This window comes from Amborella trichopoda, chromosome 2, assembly GCF_054954075.1.
Source record: "Amborella trichopoda isolate Santa Cruz 75 chromosome 2, AtrichopodaSantaCruz75HAP2 v2.0, whole genome shotgun sequence".
Lineage (NCBI taxonomy): Eukaryota > Viridiplantae > Streptophyta > Magnoliopsida > Amborellales > Amborellaceae > Amborella > Amborella trichopoda.
Window position 1 is genome coordinate 37,866,645 of NC_142337.1, and position 25,405 is coordinate 37,892,049.

Here is a 25,405-nt window from a genome sequence, read left to right on the forward strand (position 1 = left end):
AACTCATGATTACATGTATTTTAATTGACATTTTTGGGATTAAATAAAAAATAGTTAATATATTAAAGAGCTCATCTCTGATTTACATTTTTATAAATTTCCTTGAAAGAAATTATAGAAATACATAATGATAATGGCAAGATATTCTAGAAGTTGCACGGTACAAAGTGAGCATGGTACGCGCCGGTGATACAAATATCCCAGCTTCCAAAGAAAATAAAAGTTGCCTCTCCTATACTCAATGAAGTCCTCTAAATTCTTAATAGAAACACAGAGAAGACATGTCCCAAATGCTTAAATGCTCCAAAGAATAAATTTATATCAGAAATGATCCAAATATATATCTTAAAAACTCAATTCTACAAACCCAATAATTCACTATCCAAAATATGTCATATTATTTCTTTTTTTCTTTTCATTTTGCAGAAAAGGAGAGCAAGACAGGTGGCTGATGGAAATTCATGGCCGCGGTCACCCCGGAAACCATGTGAAGTTTGGGGGAATTTTGGTCATTTTAAATTCTGAAACATGGAAACAAGCGGCCGAATCTCAAAACTTGACTGCCAAGTTGCAAGTGGAGTTCACAGGGCCAGCCGGCAAAACAACGGTGATATCACAACTGGTAGATGACTTAGCCTGAAACTCAACGATCCCAAAGAGCCCGACCTTGCCACTCACTTCTGATATCGAAGTGAAAAACAAGGAGCCCTTAAGAATGTCACTCAAAAAATTTGGTTTCGTCACCAATTTGTCAGCGACTATCACAACTCTCGTGCTCAGCATGTGGGACCCACGCGCTGCAATTCGGCCTTCTGGGTCCAGAGATTGGGCCACCTCCACCCCTCTATAGTAGGCAAAAGCCGTTGAGTTGGAAAATTTGAAACTAGCCACATTTGGGTTCTTTATTACCAATACTAAGCCAAGGGTCACATTGAGGTTCACCATAGGGAACATTCCGAATTATATGTCCTCCAGTGTAACGGCCCTGGCCTCCACTTTAGGTTGCTTGGGCTTCAATAAGGTGAAACATAAGATAACTAAAGTTATTCCGCAGAGAAGGATTAGCAGGAGGGTAACCAAACAACATATCTTGAAGCATTTCAAGGGCATCTTGCCGGCCATCTTCTTCGGTCCTGTCGATTTCGGTCGTTTTAGTAAAGGGAAGATGACACTCTAGATTGATGTGAGATATGAACAGAGAGTAGAGTCCTCTCTCTCTCTCTCACATGAAGTATGAAATATGAAGAAAGGGAGTCCTCTGTCTCTCTCAGTGTGAGATGGTTATGGGATATGAATGGGGGGAGTTATATAGATATCGATGAAAGCATTGATCGAGATTTTGTGTTCATTGATAACGACACGAGAGAACTTATTTGCATGATGTGTTTAATATTAGGGTCTGTTTTATGCAAATTAACACACTTGAACTTTCGAAGTTGTCAATTCTTTATGATGCTAGTGCTGGATATTTTTGATCATTGATCGATAATGGAATTGCATTAGAATGGTCATGGATGACGTGGTTGTCTGACGGATTTGGGAATCATCATCGTCGTCATCGTCATCATCATAGTTTTTTTCTCAAATATTTGGGGTAGGCTATGCAAATCCTAGGTGCTCTATCAAGGGTCGTATTTTTAGTAAGATCATAAATCCTCGTATTTTTTCTCACTACTTCCAACTATGTCTTTTATGAAATCAGTTTCATTACATAACATGGAAGAAAGCCCATCTCTTTTTAGTCCCAAAGAAATGCTTCGGTTTGAGAGAAACCCATTGACTCCATCAAAATTTTCAAAATTTTAAAGGGTGAGTTCTGTATGGCGCTTGAAACAGTCAATGTAAGGCCACCTTTAAATGATGCCGAAAGATGTTCTTTCAATGCCAAAAATCCCTACGGTGGTTTGAAAATTTAATTCCATACTAATTATGAAATTTAAAGTTTCAAAAATAGTGTAGATTTAGTTGATCTATGAATAATTAAAAATCTTGAAAATAGACTATTCAAATATACATTTCAATGTGCACTATTTTTATGACTTGAAATCTTTATTTGTTTAACATCTATTCATTTTGAGATCAAGATAATCCATTAAAAGGTGTTTTGGTATCCAAATGACCTTTTCTAATGAATTTTTGAAGTGTGCCTTATTTTTTATAATATAAAGTTGACCTATGTAAACTTTTTCCAATTTTAAAAGGCACACATAAAATCCCCTCTACTCTTTTCACCTAATGTAAATTACACGAGTGCCACTTATCTTTTATCTAATGCCAGCCCTCACAAATCCTCGTCTCGTGAGAAAAAGGGCCTCCCTCTCTCTCTCTTCCACCCATGGGCACGTGAAATCACCAAAATTTCACAGAATTTCTCCATTATCCAGTGTCCCGTTCTCAATCTCACCGTTATAACCAGCAAAGCCCCAACTCTGGCGCTTCCTTCTCTTCAAGCTAGATACAATGGAGAAGAAGCTCTCAAGAAAACCGCAATCCAAAGCCTTTACCCATCACAATGTTGAAGTCCACTATTTCAATTTTTTTTGTTGTTCGTTGAATATTTTTTATTATATTACTCATTATAATGTCATTTTTTTATTAAATTTGACATGCACTCTCTCTCTCAAAATTTTGATATAATTTTTCTCTTTAAAAATTTTTATGTAGTTTTTCTTTCTAAAATTTGATATAATTTCTCTTTCTAAAATTTTAAGATATTTTCTCTCTTTAAAGCTTAAAATTTAAGATAGTCTCTTTCAATTTCATGTACTTTCTCTCTCTAAAATTTGATATAGTTTCTCTCTCCATAATTTTAAGATACTTCTCTCTTTAAAAATTAAAATCTGATGTCTTTAATTTTTTTGAGAAAGTTTCTCATTTAAAAAGTTTTAGATAGTTTCTCTCTCAATAACTTGATATAGTTTCTCTCTCTTTCTAAAATTTTAAGATACTTTCTCTCTAAAATTTAGAATTTGAGATAATTTCTCTATCTAAAACTTAGAATTTGAGATAATTTCTCCATTTTAAAATTTAGAGATAGGTTCCTTCTCTAAAAAATTTCAAATACTTTCTCTCTCTAAAACTTAAAATTTGAGATATTTTCTCTCTCTAAATTTTTTGAGAAAGATTCACTCGAAAGGTTTTGAGATATTTTATCTCTCTATAATTTTCAAGTACTTGCTCTCTCTAAAACTTAAAATTTGAGATATTTTCTCTCTGTAGAAATTTTGAGATAGCTTTCTCTCTAAAACGTCTTAGGTATTTTCTCTAAAATTTAAAATTTGAGATAGCTTGTTTTCTCAAAACATTTTGAGATAGTTTCTCTTTCTAAAAAATTCGAGGTAGTTTATCTCTCTAAGACTTAAAATTTGAGGTAATTTCTCTATTTAAAAATAATGATATAGTTTCTATCTCCAAATATTTTTATATACTTTCTTTAACTAAAATTTAAAATTTTGAGATAGTTTCTCTCTCTAAAAATTTTGAGATAGTTTCTCTATCTAAAACTTAAGATTTAAGATAGTTTTTCTCTCTAAAATTTTTGAGATAGTTTCTCTCCTTAAAACTTTTCAAGTACTTATCTCTTTAAAACTTAAAATTTGATATAGTTTCTCTCTTTAAAAATTTTGAGTTAGTTTCTCTCTCTAAAACTTAAAAATTGATGATGTTTCTCTATCTAAAATTGTTTACATGCTTTCTATCTATAAAACAAAAATTTGAGATAGTTTCTCTCTCTAAGATTTTTTAGGTACTTCCTTTTTATAAAACATAAAATTTGATATAGTTTCCCTCTAAAACTTTTGAGATAGTTTCTCTCATTAAAACTTAAAATTTGAGATAGTCTCTCTCTAAATTTTGGGATATTTTCTCTCTCTAAGAATTGTTAGGTACTTTCTGTTTATAATAATTAAATTTTGATATAGTTTCTCTCTCTAAAAATTTTGAGATAGTTTCTCTCCTTAGAACTTAAAATTTGATATAGTTTCTCTCCAAATTTTAGGATAGTTTCTCCCTCTAAAAATATTCAAGTAGTATCTCTCTCTAAAACTTAAAATTTAATATGATTACTCTCACTAAAAAATTTGAGATAGTTTCTCTCCTTAAATTTTTTTAAGTATTTCTCTATCTAAAATTTGATATAGTTTCTCTCTAAAATTATTTCCTCTCTAAAATTTTAGGATACTTTCTATCTCTAAAACTTAAAATTTGTGATAGTTTCTCTCTCTAATTTGTAGGGGTGTTTTGGTAGAATTAATTTTATTTTATTAAGTAGGCACCTTTGTAGTGGAAAAATTTCCTAGAAATAATTTTCTAAGGATAAAGGCAAGGATACAAATTTCTTTATTTTTGGCTTGAAATAGGAAAATAATTTATGATGGAAATACTTTTTTCTCCCAAAATTTTGATCCCAATGCCAAAAATGTGCCATCTCCACAAAAAAAAATAAAAAATGGAAATGTATTTCCAGGTATCCAAACAGCCCCCAAGGGGGGATGATTGAATCGGAAGGTTAGGTATTACTATTATATTTTTACTAATTTCTGCTTTCAATCTTTATTAATAGGTCAAATCTCCTATAGATGTGTCATTTTTATCTACACTCATTGATGTATCGATGTAAGGAAGTCACATCATTATTTTATTAACAATATTTACGTGATACAAGTTTTCAACTTTCTCCCTCCAAACATAAATTCAATCATGTTTCCCATTAGACGTAAATAGACCTAGCCCTTCTCATCTAAACTAAGAACAAAAATAAGGTTTCACATTATATTGAAGGCGTACAAAGTATTAGTACGAGAAAAACTATATTAAGCAATTCCAACTTGTGGGTGCCAACACCTAGCACATAACAAAAGGAGTCATTCCCCATATATATTTGCTAGTCGTTAGTTCCAACTTCCATCATATTATCAAAATGGTCCCTAGTTCTTAAAACATGTCTATGTGATATGTAATGCCGAGTCCACCCACCATCCACTCAAATCATGGTCACCCAACATGGATTGAGGAATCACACAAACTAGGTTGAGTTTCTTGTAGTTGCTCCTTTATTTATTGTTCTTGCATTGGCTACTATTGGAAACATTTTGATTAGGACATTTAGGTCTAATATGTCATATCTCTCCACATATAATATTTTGGCAGATTGTTGAAAGTCTTTCCTCTTAACAATTTGAAATATTTTCCCTTCCTTTTGAATCTCTTTTTATTAGTTCAATCATTTTAGCGCTAAGATGACCACTTTTAGAAGAATTTTGGGCGAAGCTTCCATGCCCTTTTGTTTCTTCTCTGCTTCTATACTCAAGTGCATGGGCAAGTTTAATATAATAACACCTTAAGTGTTTAAGAGTAATTACTACTGGTTCCCATGAAGATAGTAGATTGTTCAATACAGTTGACATTTACATACCATTGGAAATAGGGTTCCAGTCGTAACATGGTCTTTAACAAGGACAATCATCATGTTAACATACTCTACCACTGACTCATTTCCCTTCATTTTATATAAATTATATTTTTGAAACAAAAGTTGAAAATGGGTTTATGTTATAGATCCATACTTTTCCATCAATGTTTTCATCATTAATTTAGAAATTTTATAATCTTTAAATGCACTAATCATATCATCCTCCATAAAAATAAAGTGGATTTTGCTAGTTTGCCGTCTTCTACCTATTCATCAAATTGTCTTCTACTTTGTGCAATGTGGTTTAAACCCAATTCAAGTTTAATAGAGCATAAACCATAGTCAATTTTGTTTGGAATTAGGATATAATTCCCTTTCCTTATCTACATATTGAAGTTTGTCTAGTTAAGTTTTTTGGTTTTAAACAGTTCATTGATCACCGATATAATAGCCATAGTATCAAAAGAATGAGAGAAAATCAATGGAGATAGAATGCAAGGTTCATGCGAACTAACCACTTTCTCGATAGAGATTTTGTAGACTTTTAAAATGATAATCGTTGCGCTTATTTTTGTTTGACGGTGAGTCACTGATTTCCTCGAGTAGTGAAACGACCAACAAATAGTTTGATGTGGCCACAGCCAATGTGTGTAGTAGGGTTTGGTGTAGTATGAGAATTCGTAAGAGTGTTGTTGCCTTCCACAATGAATAGTGAGTAAAATAAAATAGGATATGGTCATGAGCCAGGCACAACTACTAGCAAAAAGTCCCCTCCCCCCTAAAAAATAAAAAATAAAAGAAAGACATTAATATTGAGAACGACAACAGCAAGGCAATATCCCTATACACAAATGTGGATTATGGTGCTTCTGTTTCTTGAGTAAAATTTTGGTGCTTCATACCACAGAAAATATCATTTAGTGAATTGGGATCAGGTTTGTATGCCGGCAAAGTTAGGGGGTTTGGGTATCAAAAAGCTAAAACTTATGAATTGGGTTCTATTATCCAAATGCTGGTGGATAATTTTTCAGAATTCTTCTCATCTTTGGAAAGATATGTTGATTGCAAAGTATGGCTTCAATCATGTATCTCATTCTATCAAGAAAGGTTGCGGAGACAAGTTCACATCTCAGATTTGGAAAGATATCTATAGCTGCAGAAATATTGTCCTAAGCAATATTAGATGGTTAATGGTAAAGAAGATAGTACTTTCTTTTGGTTTAATAGATGGCTTGGTGATGCACCTCTGTATTCTGTGTTTCCTGACCTTTTTGTCAAAGCTACTCAGCCAACTGCCAAAATTTCAGAACTGATAACGTTTTCTCCTTCCAATGGTGCGGTTTGGAATATTGAATGTCTCTACAACTTGCTTCTAGATACAATCATATCGCAGCTGCAAAATCTTTTACATCTCCTTGAACAAGCATATATTTCTCCTAATTTTGATGATGTTTCCCCTAATTTTGACAATGTAATTATCTGGGAGACTAAAAATGATGGGTTGTTCTCTTTTAAATAAGCTTATAAACTTCTTTTTATGGACCGGGTCTGTAATAGTGATTCTACACTTGGTTCTATATGAAGTGGCCTATTCCTGTTGCAATCCAGGCTTTCCTTTGGATAGCCTGTCAAGGAAAATGCTTGACGGTGGACAATCTATGAAAAAGGGATAAAATTCTTCCTAATATTTACCTGATGTGCAAAAACGATGGAGAAACTGGTATTCATCTATTCTTACATTGTCCTTTTGCTGCTTGCTTATGGCATTGGGCTCTCTCTATATTGGGTCTATTCTTTATGTTACCAGTGAACCTCATTAGTACTATTAAAGAAAAGAGGTGTTATTTAGAAGTGCTATTATGTGGCAGGTTTAGCTAGAACGAAACAGGAGAACTTTTGATGGTTTGAGTATGAAAGGGGTCAAAGATTGTATTTTGCCATTCCTTTGGAATAGGTTCTCTTCGAAAACTGAAGATCGGGAAGTTCTTCAGACTGACATTTATGTCAATCTGAAAAATCTAACTCATTCCTCCTCCTACTTGGGTCCTCTTCATTGGACCAAAAAGTCACCTCCAAAAGGTTGCCTCAAACTAAACTGTGATGGTAGCTCTTTAAGAAACCCAGGTCCTATGGGTGTTAGAGGATTTCTTCGTGACAATGCTGGGTTGGTCTTTTTCTCTTATATTGGTCAATGTGGCTCTACTACTACCAATCAAGCTGAAATGACAGCCTTTTTACAAGGCCTGCAAATTATTACTGATAAGGGTTTTGATGGGGGTATTCATATTGAAGGTGATTATCTAAATGTTATTAAGTATTGCAGGCAAGAGCAAGAGATTCCTTTGTCCTTGCATATCTTCTAGATTAAAATTCTTGATCTTTGTGTTGCGTCAAATACGTGGATCTCCTTCAGCCATACCTATCGAGAGGCCAATGATATTATTGACGGCCTTGCTAAGCATGGAGTTCACCTTCTGTCTTTGTTTGTTTTTAGTGCTTTGATTCCAATATTGTAACCTCATGCTTTTTAAGCATCTTTTTAATACATGCTTATAACATTTGTTAAAAAAAAAAAAAATGTGGTGCTTCATGATAGACTGATTGATTTTTTTTTTGTTTAAAAAACAATTGGGTTTTTTCAAGGAGTGTAAACTTAAAAAATTAAGGGGTCATTTGGATATTTGGAAATATATTGTCTGTGAAATATATTACTGACGTAATACATTACTGCATTACCTGCAAATGGATTGTTATTGTTTGGGCAGTATTTAGATGCAACCTGGGAAATACATTACTTCTGTTTGGCCATGTCTGGAAGAAATATGGGAAATGCATTACTAACATTTTACCAACACTTGCCTATAAACTATCATTTCTTTCTTTTTTATCACAAAATTCCCTGAAATCAATTTAAGCAACATGTATCATACTCTGTTTAATTTCAGCAACATCATATATCATACTTTGATAATTTCAACAGCATGTAGCTCACCTTGATTATAAAAAGAATGCACCGAAATTCATATCAGAGAGTATCAAAATCATTCACTTGCTGCCTCTATTTGCAATTTCAACTTTCTTTTATTGAATAAAACAAATACAATGTTTTATGTGAATAAGAAATTAAATACTACAAACGATAAAGCAAGATGTCAGAAGATTATCTCAACTGGACTTAGTACACCCGACACCGTGTCTCCTACTGGTACATGAGATCAATGGTCTATCTCGGATCTTCCAAATATGGGAAAACCTTCACAACAATATGAGAGCAATAACTATTTGATCGAGCCAAGGCTTTAATGCTTTAGGCTAGTTTATGAGTGGTGCCCACCTCCATAGTCTCTTAAGGGGGCATACCTTTTATCTCTCTTTTGAGAGATGAGACATTCAAGAAAGAAAGAAGAATTTCCCAGAGGATGGCGTGCCACCCGATAGAGTTTAAAGAGAGAGAGATAGATTTTTGGTGCAGAAAATGAGAGATGAGGAGACATTTACTTATAGACTTTTCATGGGGATAGAGTTCCATAGGGATAGCCTTGTAGATTGATCTTGACCAATGAATCGTAGGAAATTTGTGGGGTAAGAGAATATAGACATTCATTCTTTAAATCAGCAATCATGATTCAAAGGATAATGCAAAACTTTAGCCTTCAGTTTCCTAAACCTTTATCCTATCAAATAAAAGATAAGTAAAATATTAGATAATATATGTTCATGTAAATATTTCTTTAACATAATTCTAGTACTTTTTGGAGTTGAACTCCTTAAAGCTTATCTCTTTTAGTTATCCTAATCTCTAAGGACTCATAGAGCATATCATGCTTTAATTGACTAGCTCAACAAGACATGATCCAAATCAATAGATCTTAATTAAGTGGATCTCAAAATTGTAGAGAATTCCCCACTTTAAGTGGGGTGTGCCAACTAGGGCTCCCATAGTGGGCCCCACACACGTCCTAATGGGGTCTTGATGGGCCCTCATCTATTATATTAACCTTTAAAATAAGAAATTTGATTTTTATTATTGAAGAAATAAATTTTATTTTCTCTTATTATTTAAATACTAAAAATTGAATATTTTTATTTTATAAATTTATTTTACAAAAATAAAATATCCAGAGACTTAAAAAAATTTAAATAATAATTCTAAAAATTAATTAACATCAAAACAAATAAAACCAAATAAATTTGATGGGAATGGGATCCTTTTAGGTTTAGGAATTAATATTTCTGAAGCACTTCGTCTTCTATTGTAGACTATAATCTACACTTGCTTTTTCAAACTAACTCAGCAGTTCCCATGACCCACAGACTACTGTAGGGATTCATGATTAAGCTATCAAAGTCAACCAATAGGCAAATGGACATAATCTCAGTGTATGAATTATAGGTTCTCCCTTAGAGAAGAAGCCATGGTCACCTAGACTGGATGCAACCATGACTCTCTAGTGTATAGGGGTAATCTCTCATATATATGCACGTTGCACCCTCAATGGTGTATTGTTTTCCCAATTCGGTTGTCATATACACATGTCGTATGATGGTTCAGTGATGAGGCTTTAACCCTTGTCTCTATAGGGCTATCAACACTGTCGATCAACATATTCCCCACTGCTATACCTTTATAAAAAAGAGCACATTGAGAGCAACCAAGAAACTTTCCCTATCTAGAAATGGAAACTTAATTAACTCAAAATATCATGTAAACACCAACTCTCTCTTGGAGGTCATGTCTCTCTCTTTTGGAGACCCATCTCTATCTTGGAGATTCCTTCCCATAACTCCAAATCGGTGACCTCAAAAGGATGTGTATTATATCCTCCTTATACTATCTTATATAGAGAGTCCAAGAAAGTCCATTTTTTTTACAATAATATCCTTAATTTTTCAGAAGAAAATATGGATATGGTGATTTTGACTATCATCAAACCGAATAGTTTAAAGAAAGAAGTAAGAGATTTTTAGATAGAGCAAGAAATTTGAGTTTGAAGAGAAAGACAAAGAATTTTGAGGGAGAGTGGGCAGACAACAACTACTACTGTGTAATAAAATATTAGTTTAAAATAAGAAATATATGTGATGAGAGACTATTTATTTTTTATACATAATATTAGTTTAAAATAAGAAATATATGTGATGAGAGACTATTATTTTTAATACAAGAAGGTCACAATTATTATCAACTATTGGATATGAAATCAGCATCACTAATTGGGCACAATGTTCAAAACAAATTTTTTTGAAAGTTGTGATACATTTTAATATGTTAGATTTCACATCCAATGGATAAGAAAAATCATGATCTTTTTCTACTAAAAATAAATAGTTTCATGATATACTTCCCCTAAACATGAATGAACCGGATCGGATATCAACTGGACTGTTCTGGATCCAGCTATATCAGCTAGACCTTTTTGCATCCAACGATAGAACATGAACCACATAATTTCTTCTATATAATCGATGTGCTGACATCACCAAAGTTCAGAATTGCCGAGTCCACTGTGAAATTTTAAAATTTTGGTTTGAAAAGAAGGGACAGCGCATGTTTGAATGTTGAATCTCGATTAGGCCTCCCTTTTTCAGTGTGTTGACATCACCACAGTTCAGAATCGCTGAGTCCACCGTGAAATTTTCAAATTTTGGTTTGAAAAGAAAGGGCGGTGCATGTTTGAATTGTGACTCTCGTTAAGACCTTTTCTTTTTCTGGCCACAATTTTCGTGACCACCTTACAAAAAGTAAAATTCCCTTCCCTATCTCAATTAGGCCTCCTTTTTACAAAAAGAAAAATTCCCTTCCCTTTAAGTCTATGTTTCAAAAATCGGTGACCTGATCCAAATCGGTTATTGGTTGGACTGTTCCGAATCGAGATATATATCGGCTGGACCGTTTCTCATCCAGCTATAAAATGGGAACCCCAGAATTTCTTCTATATAACCGGTATGCTACCGAGTCAACTGCAAAAATTTCAAATCTTGGTTTGAAAACAAGGGGCAGCGGCACACGTTTTTAATTCAAATAGTCCCATTATGTTTTCCTAGCCCCACACACACTCCTCTTATACATTACATTATGGGCAATCATTGCACGCCACCTTTTCACATCGTGCGTGTCATTGACAATGGAGTATTCTAAAAGGTTTGGCAAATGCTGTAATAAAAGCACCACCAGAATTCTTAATAACACCACCCCCACTTGTTTATAGTGTAAAATCAGAGAGATCTTCAGAAGAAGAATCGTCAGTTCTAAATTCCACAAATTGATTTTAAAAAAGTGATAGAGAATGTGGGGAAAATCGAATTTTCTACTGAGGTTAGATCTACTCAGAAATGAGCAGATTTGCTCTCATATCAATGGCAGAGCTAGCATAGATTCGAAATACGAAACACTGAAAAAAAAAGCAATAAACTAATTACTTCTAATTAAAATGCAATAAAAACAAAAAAATAATAATAAAAGAGTAAGAAACGATACCAAACTGGGCCAGATGGCGCGGGACTACCGAGCTTTCGAGGGTTCGCCTGTATCAGAACCGGTGTCCTCTTTGTGTCTCTTTCTCCAAGTGTTGACCAAGCCTTTGCTTGGTTGAATGGTTTTTCTGATTTAAAGACAACTTAGAACTAGAGTTTCTTAGGTCTAGGTTTTTCTTCTTTGGGCTTTCTCTCTAACTTCTAGCCTCCCATGTCCTAGCTCCTTTTACTTCTAACCTACACGTCCCACCTTTTTAAGAGGTGTCCCTAGTCTCCCATGTCCCACCTCCTTCCCAAAAAAGGGATGTAAGTTTTACTTTTCTTAGAGACCTACTAGGGATGTAGAATAGATAACTACTAAAATATGGGGATTTGTTAGGTGTTGAATGAAAAACTACTAAAAGATGGGGATTTGCTAGGTGTAGAATAGATAACTATTAAAAGCTAGGGATTTGTTAGGTGTGAAATGGATAACTACTAAAATTAGAAGATTTGCTAGGTGTAGATCATAGGATGGGATCATGGATTGTGATGGTCTATGATTTAGGGGTCTACTGAAATAGTGTGGTCCTATGGGTTCAGGAAAACCATGGAATTTGCCAATTTTAAATGGGGTGTCTACAGTTGCTCTCTTTGGCACTTCTTGTTCCCGATGAGTGACACTGAAGTAGACACTCTTTGGCACTCCTTGTCCTTCAAGGGACAGGTGAGTGGCAAAGATAATGCAGACATTTTAACTTTCATCCTGACATTTCGTGGTCAGAGGGCACACCAACTATTCCTCTAAGACATGGTGCTCCCCTCTCATCCACCTAGGGCATTTTCATCCTAGGGTTTTTGACTTGAGATGTCGGTGAGTTACACAAGCTTGAAACTCGAGTTGGATTTTTTGGCCATGCCACTTAACTTCAGGGATTTTCGCAATTTCAAAATTTTTAACTTGGCATTTTCTTTGATTTCCTTAGGGTTTCCTAAGATCATCTATATGTTTTACTTATTTTAGGAAAATATTTGCCTGGTCAATTCTGAAGAGAGAGATGAGGCAGCAACACGATAATCATCATATATAGGTGTCCAAGCTCATTCGTTTTTAAAAGTCTTTTTAGAAATTTTGAAAACAAGGGGGAGTTTTAAAATAGAACCTAAAACTTGGACATGACAAGATTTTAGCAAAGAAATTAAAGTTTTTGAAAACACAAGACATATAATGAAAATTTTGAAATGAGAAAGATATTTCGAAAAGCAAATTTTAGCTAGCAGTTTTAGCTCCTGCAACTATAGAGCCATATAAGTAGTTTAACGTCATACAACGATGGACATGGTAGTTGGCAATTATACTCATACAATCATGGAGTGATTTTTTTTTTTTTAAATAAAAGTTTTGAAATGAAAATTTCAAGATTTTTTTTTATTTTATTTTAAATGTGGGTCTTACAGTTTAACTACTTGTGACCCCTTTGGTGGACCCTATTTGAGCGTGTCGGCTTCTTGCTTGAATCTTCAGGACAATGAATCATAAAGTATTTCTTTATCTTCCAACCTCAGCTCTTGTATTTTAATTCAAAGGATAGTTCTTTGGAGCTTTCGAGCAAAACATAGTTTTGAAAATATAGGATACTGCCCCTGGGTGTTCAAAATCTCTTCGGATTTTCGATTTTGTTCTTCCGCCATTCGCCTTTTGAAGCTCCAGATAATCGAGGACCTTAATAATGTTCCATCAGGCTAATGCTCATTGGTTTTTCTCTTGACACCATTTTGACTCAGGAAGAAGGAAGAGAAGATGTTTAGAGAGAAAGGACTTTGGAGAATAGAATGAAGGAGATAACTTCTTTTTTATCGCCTCTGGGTCCCTTTCTAGTGTTCAGCCCAGCAGCCTTTTTTTCCAACGCTTGGGGTTCCTTTCAGATTTTCAGCCCAATGGATTATTTTTTTCTTTTTTTTTATCGCTTCGAGTTCCCTTTCGAGTGTTCAGCCCGATAGCCTTTTTCCAATGCTTGGAGTTCCTTTTGGATTTTCAGCTCAACGGATTTTTTTTTTTTTTTTGAAGAAGAAAACAATGATAAAGGAAGAGGGGGAGGATGAAGAAGAAGAGTCAAGGTGCCTTTCCCTTATTTTTTATTTTATTATTTTTTTCTTATTCTTTTTTGTTGCAACAATTCACCCTATGATCATGTAGGACTTCGATCATCTTTTCCTCCTCCAAGTGGCAGGGAGGTTTTAATATCGGTTATCCTTTGATTTCCCTCGCCCCAGGTTGGCATCAAATATCTCTTTAACAATAGTTACTGAATTTCCGTGAAAATTTTCCTTTGAATTGCTCTACTTGAACCTTGATTTTAGGACAAAAAAAAAATCCCTCAATCTTATGCATGGATGGATAAGCTCATCAGGGTTTTCTCGTTAATGGAGTACTTTATGTTACACATTAGGTGTTAATGCCTTTTGAAGTGTGAGGCATGAATGCCTCATTTGGTTATTTGCATGGGGTGAGTGATCACCCAACTACTTTTCAATTATCTTTTTCATTACAAATTTTGTGTTGCTTTTCGGAGGTTAGCTCCGTAGTAGATTCCTTCTTAGTGCTCGAACTTAGGTAAGACTCTCGCACAAGAGGAGTAGTTGGGTTAGTATTAGATGGCCTTACGACATGTTGGGAGTCAACGAAGAAGGGTTCAATCTCATTAGTTGCCCTGTTGTATTAAATGGCCTTATGACGTGTTGGGAATCAACAAACAAAGGTTCAATTTCATGCCCCTATTGTATCCTCTTCATGAGAGGAGTTTTCCCCTATTGAATATTTTGATGGGGTTGCCCCTACAGGGCTTTCTGTTCCGTTGGGAATTTCTTCTTCACAGAATGAATTCTCTTGATATGTGGTGCTTCGGTTATAAGTGTTGTGCTCATGTCGTTAATGACTTTTAAAGAGTCTGCCTCTTGAGGAGATAACATGGTCGAATTTTTAATATCCAATTCTTGATCCTAGATTGATGGATCATTCAATAAATCTTGTGAAGGTGGCTCAGGTGCGTCCCTTAGAATTTCCAAAGGTTTGAGCTCTATCAACCCTAGTGAAGATGCTAAATATTTGGGAACAGTCAAAGTTGGGCTATTTGCTTCTCCATCAGCTATAACTGGGTTCACCTCGAGAGGTGAGTCGATTAAAATCTTTTAAGCTTGGCTCCGCATCCTATATAAGTGGGTTGGTCAAGAAGTCTGGTGAAGGTGGCCCAGGTGGGCCCCTTAGAATTTCCAAATGTTTGACTTCTTTTGATATTTGAGATGTTGGCCCTTTGTTTGGAAGTATAATGGGAGACTTTGAGGGTTGACCCCTTGTTTGGAAGATGATCCCTTCTTGTTGATTTGGATCACATCAATTTCTAATACGTCGTCCTCATCATATTGATCCCACTTAGGTGGATCGTCAAGGTTTTGAGGTGAGGGGCTTTCTTTTAACACTTGCTCATTTGCCCTCTCAAGAGTTATTGTTCTAGAATTAAGGTTTTCTTGTCGTCATGCGCTTGGGAATCCATAGCTTCAAAACCTTAGTTGAGCTTATGCTCAAGTTCATATTGCTCTTGCGAGTTTGATTCGTTGCCACACACGTATGAACCATTTATTGTGTTAACTTGGAAGTACGGGTTGAAGGATTCATATGTCCTAGTGTGACTCTTGATGATGGGGATTTCTTGTGCCACTTTTGGGAGTGTATCTTGGAGTGGAATTCCATATGCGATACCCCTTTCTTTCCCCTTTCTTCATTTATGGGCTTGGAGTTAAGATCATCCTCACTACTTTGATCTTGAGTATCCTTAGTCATTAACTCTTAGATGAGGTTATGCTCGATTTGTCAAGACATCTATAGTTTTTGATTTTTCTTTGCCATCAACATCTTTCTTTTTGACACTTAACATGCCGTTATCGATGAGATCTTGAACTCTATGTCTGAAAGCTCAACATTTCTCAGTGCTATGGGCATAGTTTTGATGTTAATCATACCATTGAGATGTATCGCCTTCATGGGAAGGAGGAATCTTTGCTTCTGTCCGTATTTCTATGAGCCTTACCTTAAGAAACTTCTGAAGGACATCGGTCATAGAATCATCAATGGGAGCAAATTCCCTTGGTGTGGAAGTCTACATTTTAGTTATTTCTTGTGAATGGTTTGGAGAAGGGTTTCTTTTCTTGATCATGTTCACCTCACCTTCTTGAGAGGGTTTTTTTACTGTGACTTTATCTTCCTTGGCTCTCTCGTATCGTGATATTCTTTCAAGCATAACATCAAACGAGTAAGGGACTACGCCCATACTGCAGAACGTGACATATTATGGAGTCATATTCTCTAATGCCATGCTTACCTTCGCGGCTTTAGAGAGTGGAGTTTCAATAACCTGCATAGCGGCCTCTCTGAATCTGATTATAAAGTTAGAAGAAGACTCACCCGACTTCTGTTTAGTAGAAGTTAACTCACCAAGGGTGACAGGTCTTGGCCTTCCTCTAAGATAGCGGGAGGAAAATTACCTGAAAATTTTGTCAGGAGTTGATTGAGGGTCACCCTTCATGGATCTTTGGTGCCACATCAAGGGTTCTTCTGATAAGCTATGCGAGAGCATAACCTTAAGTTGGTTGGGTTGGTCTTGTAGTGCCTGGACCATCAATAAGTAGGCATTGATGTGTGCCGAAGGATCCTCTTTCCCTGAAAATCTGTTTATGAACTGTGGCATCATGAACCTTACTGGTAGATCTTCTAGGAGTCCTAGAATTTATTTTACATAAGCTTTAGGAGTTGAGAAATCCCATATTCCCATTTTCTCTAAAGAGTCTTGGAGGTGTTTCATACGAGCGAATTGAGTTGTTGTTATAGCTGTGAGCTGGCTCGGTTGTATGGTCTGTTGAACTTGACTTTGTGGTATGTGGCTCGTATAAACTAGCTGTTGGGCCCATATAGCGGGTTGCCCCAAGGACTGAGCTTGAGAAATGTGTTGAACTTGATGTGCCGGTTGTCAACTTGTAGACTCACCCGTGCTAAATTGGGCCAGAGAATACCCATCACTAGGAGGTTGTACGACTTGGCCACGCAAGGTGGCCTGCAAGATAGGATCACCACTTAACTGGGATGGACGACTCAAGCTGCTATGACGATTAGACCTCTGACCTCAAGTGGCTAGGTCTACCTACCCTTGACCTTGATTGGGTGATCTATCCTTAGGGCTAGGGTATTCTCATTCCCCGGCACTGGACTGAAAGAGTGAAGGAATGTCATAGCTACTGCTAGATGGAGTCTGCCCTCGAGGTAGACTTAGGCTCGGGTGATGATTAGAATTAGAACTCTGGCTCGTAGTGGGTTGGATTGGCAGGCTAACAACCCTAGGATTATCTTAGTTTGAGACAAAATATTGGACTTGGCCTATAGCTTGAGCTTTTCACCCAACTTTCTTAGATTGAGTGCACTAGATGGTGTATCCTCTATTGAGGAGATCTTGAAAGTAAGCATGCACCTTAGGATTGTCTTTATATCGAGTGATGGGTTGCTTAGGTAGACTTTCTCTAGTTGTATGTGAGTTAATTGGCTAATTGCTAAGATTGGAATGTTGGGCTGCTAATTGAAAGTTGGGTATCACACGACTGAGATTGGCTGACTCAGAGATTTGGGCCGAGGCCATATTCATGTTGTGCCGACTGGATTTGAGGTTAACCCCTACGTGTTGGAGGATTTCCCCCCGCCTGACCCCTTGACTATTCAAGGTGCTAAGAACCTTATCAACCTGTTGGCTCGTGACTTCTAAATGGTGGCCTTGAAGGCGGCTTGGACGGCTATTTTTGGTTCCATGTGGGTCGAGAGTCGGCTCACTGACACGAGTGCTATGGATGATTTGTGACGGAGCACTGTGACGATGCCTCTTGAACTGAGTAGGTTCTCTGAATCTAGACTGAGCTGGGGTCATGGGGTTGAAGCTTGCTCTGCTATGATTCTGGGTCATGATTCCTAGACTCGGTGAGATCTAGACTCGACGCCTCAGGGTAGACCTAGTCTGACTCTAGGGGCAAAACACTAACTAAGACCTAGGTTAGAACCTAGACTGGATGAAATCTGCTAGACTCGGTGGTTTTCGGTTTGGAATGTGAACTAGGGTAAGCCTAGTCTAGCTCTGGAAGCAATTCTAAGCTAAGACCTATGCTAAGACTTAGACTAAGATCTAGACTATAAGGGAATGAGTCTCGGCTCAGACCAAGAGTGGGTCTAGGTTTGGACTTGCGGTGAACCTGGTTCGGACCTGAACCGAGCTGGGTACAAGCTAGGGCTTAGACCAAGAGAGAGTTTTGAATATCAGACAAGGTGTTGACCCGGATTGGATCAAGATTGGGCTAGGCACGAGCGCTTGGCTCCAACCAAAAGTAGGCATAGGTTTGGAGGTGTGAACCTGGTTCCTAGGCTAGGTTGGGTACAAGTTGGGGCTTGGACCTAGAGGATTAAGCTCGAACCAGAAGCGGATCTGGATTGAGATATAAGATTAAGCTACTGAACTAAACAAGCACAACACTCGAAAAATTTTGGCCTAGATTTTGGGTAGGTTTGGTCTTTGTGGGTTCCTAACTATTGAAATGCGGCTAGACTGAGTAGGTCCCCACGTAAATCCTGGCTTCCTGTTATAGGATTTTGACCAGGTCCTGCTATAAAACAGGAGATAAAATAATTTAAAATCTAATCTATTTAGAGATAAAGAGAAAGCAAAAGTAAAATCTAATATATATGAATGCAATCAAAATAGAGATGAAAAGGAAAGGCTAAGTATTGAAGACACTTTGTTGAAACCACTTTTTTTTTTTTTATTATTATTATTAGAGAAAGGTTAGAGAGAGGAAAGTGTGGCTGATGCAAGCACATGAAATTAAAGTGCATGTTTGAAGACATTTTTCAACACCTTGGTCCCCAGTCAATAAAGCCTAACAAACAGGTGAAATTCTAACAGTCCCATAATGGCCTTAGAACTGCTCAGGATCTTCATGAGGACTCGTAAAAGTCCCCTGCCAAGTTTCGTCACATTCCGACAAGTCTAAGACAGTGCAGACTAAGAAACAGACCCCTATAACAAGAACTATATTTTTGGTGTGTCAAATTGCTGTGAAACAACTTCCATTGGATTCGGCACGGTTGAAAACCGCAAAGGGTCAAATTTTAGCTTAAATGAACATTCCAGCAAAAATTTATAGGCAAAAGAGTGAAATAGGAGGAGCCGCGTGCTATTCCCGTGTGGCCGCCCTGCAACTCAACTCCATTAAAAGGACAGTCACGAACAATGACTTTCTATGCTTATATCTCCCTCGTCTGAGATCGGATCTTGCTCAAACTTGATGGACCGTGTTTGTCTCGTCAAGACAAGCGTTTCAATATATGGCACACATTGTGACGACGCTCGAGCGCGAAGAAAAGCCAGAGAGAAGTTGCAAATCCATGAAGAAAGTGTAGGAAAATCGGCAGCATCCCACCTAACTCAAGTGACCAAATCACACTGCTCTCTAGTACGATCGATGTTAAACCAACTTCATCGCGTGTGTAAGGTCTAGGGCTATCTCTAGTCCGAACCCTGTACATGATGAACGGTCGGATTCCGCATATGAAGCCGATGAAATGATTGCAAATTCTGATGCCGGAATTCTAAATTCCAACCACAACTCCAAAGTTGCAAAATCTTTGTCGGAACATAGAATCGAGTTGCGTTTGTTGCTACGCGATCGTGATGGCATGCTCAGTGTGATCTAGCGAAGAAATCACAGAAAAACGTCAGGAATGAGCACACTATCGATCCAAAGTTTCAAGAATCATCCAAATTTCAAGACACATGATCGTGCCCTAAAAACATGATCCATGGCTCGAAGTTGGTATCAAATCGATCGCCATGCCGCGCCCTATAAGAAAACAATCATCTTTCAATTAAATGGGCATCAGAACAACCCCGGATCATCCATGAAGGATCACGCAAGTTCAAGGGCAGCACAGGGACTTTTTTGAAATTCTACAAGTTGTTAGGAAGGGGCAAATCTGTTATTTTGTACCTTATTTTCCTATTTCGTTTAATTCAATTAAATCTTAATTTCTAGTAATTAGGTTTAATTGTGATCAATCCACCCATGTTTGAGCACAATTCTATATATACCACATACTACCATTGTATGCAAACCCTCTCATTCATTCACGAGAAGAACTTTGCTTAATAAAATTTCTCTTTCTTCTCATTGTTGGGTCATTTTTGGAGAGAGAGAGAGAAAAGAGAGAGAAACTTTTGGATCGATACCCCTAGGCTCAAGGTAAATTTTTTCTCTCTTCTTTTCTTTCTTCTTCTTCTTCTTCATCCGAACTCCTCCCAGAGGCCATGCACGGCAGTGGCAGTACTGTGCATGCTTGTTTCTTCTCTTTTCTCCCTTCTGTGGTCTCACAGATCGCGCATGGCGATAGTAGCACCATGTGCAAAATGCTTACCCTTTCTGTTTGCCCGTTGTTATCTCTTAGCGAGGCTCGCAGATGGTGTTGCTCACTGCCATGCGTAGAGGTGTCCTCAACGTCTAAGTGAAGAGCACAGACGACGAAACTTATTGCCACCCGCAGGGGTCTCCCCTTATTGCGTGCCTATCGCGGACGACGATGCCAATCACCGCCTGCGAGGGGTCACGACAATACCTATTACTGTTTGCGAGCTTCCTACGTTCGCTTGGTGCTATCGCCGTCCATGAGCTTCCTTCGTGCGCTTTGTGCCTGTCGCCTTCTGTGAGCTTTCTTCGCGAGTTCGGTGCCTATTTCTGACTAGGAGCTTTCTTCATGCGCTCGGTGCCTATCGCCGTCCACCAGCTTTCTTCGCACGCTCAGTGCCTATAGCCATCCGTGAGCTTTCTTCATGCGCTCGGTGCTTATCGCCATCTGTGAGCTTTCTTCGTGCGCTCAGTGCCAATCGTTGTGCGCATGCCTCTCTCTGAGTCCCACGACTGTCGCCGTGCGTTTCACAAGAAGCTATCGCAGCCAACAAAGGGACATGATGCCTTCTCGTGTTGCCCACGACGATGCCTAACGCCGCCTGTAGTCCACTATTTGCTCCCCTTTCACCATGAGCAACAGTGTCCAGCGTCGTCGGGACCTCCTCCTTTTGCCATCTCGTTCCTTCTCCTCATTCTCTTCCCTTCTCACTTGGTTGAGGGTAGACTCGGTCTAGAGTTACCATAGCGGTCTGGCTGTCGATAAGTATTGCCGTTGTGTTAGTCCTGAGTACCACGCTAGTCTTGCTGCCACGTCAGATTAGGACAGTCATATCGACCTTAGTTTTGAGTAGTATTGTCGGCACGCCGGTTTAAGTTACCACGCCTATTTTGCTACCACTCCAAGTCGATCATTGTACTGGTCCAGCTATAATGCTAGTCGCGTCACCTTGTCATTCAAACCTCCTTCTTTTCATCACCTTAACTTATCACCTTCTCCGTCACATGAAGGTACATTTCCCTAAGAAAAGGGTGGGTCATTCGGTCCACTTGTCTTGTAATTAACCATAGTAGTGTTGTGCAGAAAACCAGGAGATTGCAAGTCAAGGGAGGCGATTCCGAACCAGCTGAAGAAGCTGAGGCGATTCCGAACCAGCTGAAGAAGCTGAGGCGCTTTCCGTCGTGATCTAATAGGGCACCCGCGCGAGTTAGCCCGAGTAAGTCACAGACCCAAGTGAGGTTGGTCCCCACCTCACATCCAAAATTCCTCTCTCACTAGTTGGACACTTGCTCTTGTTCTGTGAATGCGATTCCCGAGAGAGCGATCTCAGGTCCCAGGTCTTTCAACACCGAGACATGTATCACCCGATCACTTAGATCCGGGGAGGTGAGATCGAGGCACCTAACCAGTGCACAGAAAGGAAAAGCATGTTTTATTGAAGAGGGGAGAAAATAAAACAAGGAGACATGAAGCAAAGGTTTATGCAACAAAAACACTTTTTTTTTTAGAACTGCTCTCGGAGAATGAGGAGGAGGAGAAAAGTGTGGGCCAATGACAGTGATCTAAACGAAAAAGGAAGTTGCATATGAAAACAAAGACTGGACTTTTGTATTTGCTCAGAAAAAGGTTTTTCCTAAAACATCTCTGATGAAAATATCTTTGATAAGAGATTTTAGCAAAAAATTAATGAATATGATTCAAATTGGTGCGAAATATTTTTTATTTTTTGTTTTTATTTTTCGTGAACAGATCTAGCTCGAAATGCCCCACGGTGGGCGCCAAACTGTTTACAATGCATAATCAGAGATATCTTCAGAAGAAGAATCCTCAAATCTGAATACCACAAACTGATTTTAAAAGGTGATGGAGAATGTGGGGAAAATCGAATTCTGATCTGAGGCCAGATCTACTCAGAAATGAGTAGATCTGCTCTCAGATCAGTGGCAGAGCCAGCATAAATCCGAAATACGAAACAATGAATAAAAAGAAGTAAACTAATTATTTCTAATTAAAATGTAATAAAAATAGAAAAGAAATAATAAAAGGATAAGAAATGATACCAAACTGGGCTAGATGTTCCAGGACTCTTGAGCTTTCGAGGGCTCGTCCGTATCAGAACCAGTGTCATCTTTGTCTCTCTTTCTCCCAAGGGTTGACCAAGCCTTAGTCTGGTTGAATGGTTTTTCTGATCTAAAGATAGCTTAGAACTAGGGTTTCTTAGGTCTAGGTTTTTCCTTCTCTGTGCTCTCTCTCTCTAACTTCTAGCCTCCCACATCCCAGCTCCTTTTTCTTCTCACCTACACGTCCCACCTTTTTAAGAGGTGTCCCTAGTCTCCCACGTCTCACCTCCTAAAAAAAGGGACGTTAGTTTTATTTTTCTTAGAAACCTAATATGGTTGTGGAATAGATATATACTAAAACATAGGAATTTGCTAGGTGTGGAATGGATAACTACTAAAAGGTGGGGATTTGCTAGGTGTAGAATGGATAACTACTAAAAGCTTGAGATTTGCTAGGTGTGGAATGGATAACTACTAAAACTAGAAGATTTGCTAGGTGTGGATCATAGGATGGGACCATAGATTGTGGTGTGGTCTATGGTTTAGGGGTCTACTGTAATAGTGTGGTCCTATGGGTTCAAGAAAACCATGGAATTTGCTAATTTTAAAATGGGGTGTCTACACCCTTGCTTGAACTGGGTTATGCAAGGAAGCCCCATCAATGTTTCTCTTGAAGTGATTAGGGCTAGGAAATGACCATGCCACTGAAATAATAATTTTATCCCTCGGATGATACCATTTGAACTGTAAGTTATCAATGATCACCTTTTCTGACAAATGAAATGTCCAAGATTTAGCATCAGCTAACTCCTGAACATGTGAAATGATCTGTATGACTAATTGTTCCCTTCTGGTCAACCTATCCTGGAAAACTCTCAATTGCATTCTGCCCATAAGAACCATATAGTTGTGAAGAACAAAGAGGTCCATGGTTAGGTGCCTCGAGCTCGCCTCCCCGGATCTTGGTGATCAGGTGACACGTGCCTCGGGTTGGAAGACCCGAGATCTGAGATCGCTCTCTTAGGAACCTCGTTCACAAAACAAGGGCAGGTGTTTAACTAGTGAGTGAGGAATTTTGGATGTGAGGTGGGGAACAACCTCACCTGGGTCCGTGACTTACTCGGGCTGACTCGCGCAGGAGCCCTCTTAGATCATGACAGAAAGCTCCCCAGTTACTTTAGCTGGTTCGGAATCGCCTCCCTTGACTTGCAATCTCCTTTCTGCACAACATTATCATGGTTAACTTGTAAGACAAGTGGGCCAAGGGACCCGTCCTTATCTTAAGGAAATGCACATTCATAAGTGAGGGTGATGAAACGGAAGGTTCGAATAAAGGAAAAGAAGGGAACTTGATAAGGGGATGAGACTAGCATGATAGCTAGACCAGTGACCGACTCGGAGTGGTAGCAAGATGGACATGGTACTCAAGACTAGTACAATGGTAATGCTACTCGAAACTGAGGCTGATATGACTGTCTTAATCAGGTGTGGCAGCAAGGCGGGCATGGTACTTAAGACCAGCACGACAGTAATACTGCTCGACAGCCAGACCGCTATGGCAATGCTAAGCTGAGTCTACCCTCAATCAAGTGAGAAGAGAAGAAAATGAAGGGAAAGCATGAGACGGCGAAGAGACAGGTCCCAACGATGTTTAGGCATCGCCATTCACTATCGTGGAGCAACAGCGTCACGGCCCTTGGACGACGCTAGACACTACTGCTCACGGCTGGAGGGTGAGCAGTGAACTACGGGTGGCACTAAGCATCGATGTTGGCAACAGGAGAAGGCAGAACACCCTTTCGCAGGCAGCGATAACCTCTTATGAAGCGCTCAACGATGGCCACTTGTGAAGCACGCGGCGATAGTTCCCTATGAGGCACACCGCGATAGGCGTCGAACGCAAGAGAAACCAGCGAATGGCGATGGGCACTAAGCGCACGAAAAACGCTCGTGGACAGCGATAGGTACCAAACGTGTGAAGGAAGCTCATGGACGACGATAGGTATTACTGCGACCCTTCGCAGGTGGCGATAGACATCGACGTCTGCAACGGGCATCACTGTCTGCAATAGGTACGCAATAAGGGAATACCCCTGTGGGTGGCAATAGGCTTCGTCGTCTATGCTCCTCGCTGATATGTCGAAGAAACATCTGCGGACAACGATGAGCAACGCTGTCTGTGAGCCTTGTCGAGAGATAGAGATGTAAAAAAGAAGGACAAAAAAGCTTGCTCATGGTGCTACCACCGCCATGCATGACCTATAAAACCACAAGAGGGACAAAAAAAGAAAAGAAAGAGGCATGCACGACACTGCCACTGCCGTGTATGGCTTCTGAGGGAAACTAGGACGAATAAGAAGAAACAGACAACGAGAGAGAAGAAGAAAGAGAAAAGGAAATGGAAAGAAAAGAAAAGAAGAGAGAGAAATGTTTACCTTGAGCTTAAGGGTACTAATCCAAAAGTTTCTCTCTCCTTCCTCTCTCTCAAAACGTGACCCAACAGTAAGAAGAAGAGGAAATTTTATTGGGAAAAATTGTCTTTGGCGATGGGTACTCGTACAATGGTAGTTCGTGAGATATATATAGTTGTTCCCAAACATGGGTGGATTAATCAAAATTAAACCTAATTGCTAGAAATTAAGATTAACTGAATTAAAAAAATTAGAAAAATATGGTGAAAAATGACTGATTTGCCCGTTCCTAACAATTTGTGGAATTCTAAAACAATCCCTGTACTGCTTTAAAACTTGCGTGATCTTTTATGGATGATCCGGGGTTGCTGTAATGCTCGTTTGATCAAAAGATGATTGTTTTCTTATAAGGCTCGGCATGACGATTGATTTGATACTAACTTCGAGCCATGAATCGTGCTTTTAGGCCACAATCATGTGACTTAAATTTTGGATGAATCTTGCAATCCTCGGATCAAAGTGTGCTAGTTCCTTGATGTTTCTCCATGATTTCTTCGTTAAATCACACTGAGCATGCCATCATGAT

The 25,405-nt window shown here is 38.3% G+C and overlaps 1 non-coding gene across 1 annotated transcript; it reads right to left on the bottom strand.

Moving 5' to 3' along the window:
• Window positions 1-330: 330 nt before the first annotated feature.
• On the bottom strand, window positions 331-12,095 carry LOC18421485 (uncharacterized). The gene is made up of 2 exons (XR_002280677.2): window positions 11,889-12,095; window positions 331-1,133 (listed from the first exon to the last, which is right to left on the bottom strand). It is a non-coding gene; the product is annotated as an uncharacterized LOC18421485 (transcript).
• Window positions 12,096-25,405: the final 13,310 nt, after the last annotated feature.